Here is a 632-nt window from a genome sequence, read left to right on the forward strand (position 1 = left end):
AACAAACAAACAGACAAACAGACAGACAGACAGACAAACAGAATCAAACTTATCCGGTCAGTGGAGTAATGGGCTTCGCTAATCGCTCAGCCAATCAAAATGTCCTATTTTACCCCTGTATATCCCTCAAAATAAAAGGATACAGTTTTACCCAAAGAGCTATGGTATGTAATAGAAATAAGAATTTTATTCTGCGATTGATACCCTTCAAAACACTGACTCTAGCGAATACTAATTTGTATTCTGGTGGCGCGCTCAACGCGACCTCTACCGGCTGCTTGCGTAGACAAGCGGCCGCCAATCAGTTCAAACCTTTTCGTTTAACTCCCGCTAAAGGGGTGGGTTAGAGTCAAAAATTGACCTCTCCAGGGAATGTGAATCAAAACTTTCAATCTATAATATTCCGCATTTTTTTCTTTAACAACTGAGATAGGGACCTGCCTTGGCAAAAAATGAGACAGCGCCGCTCCATTTTCTGTCTCATTTTTCCCCTGGTCCATTGGTAAACAAAAATATGAAGAAATTGCATCAGTCAATGAATAGGGTACCCCGCTCCGGGCGCGCGGCGGCTGAAGAAGACGGCAAGAATCACAAAAGTGAAGAGTGGGGGCACGCCGCGCCGCCGCTACGTG

This window comes from Frankliniella occidentalis, unplaced genomic scaffold (genome assembly GCF_000697945.3).
Source record: "Frankliniella occidentalis isolate FOCC.00 unplaced genomic scaffold, Focc_3.1 Scaffold121, whole genome shotgun sequence".
In the NCBI taxonomy this organism is placed as follows: Eukaryota; Metazoa; Arthropoda; class Insecta; order Thysanoptera; family Thripidae; genus Frankliniella; species Frankliniella occidentalis.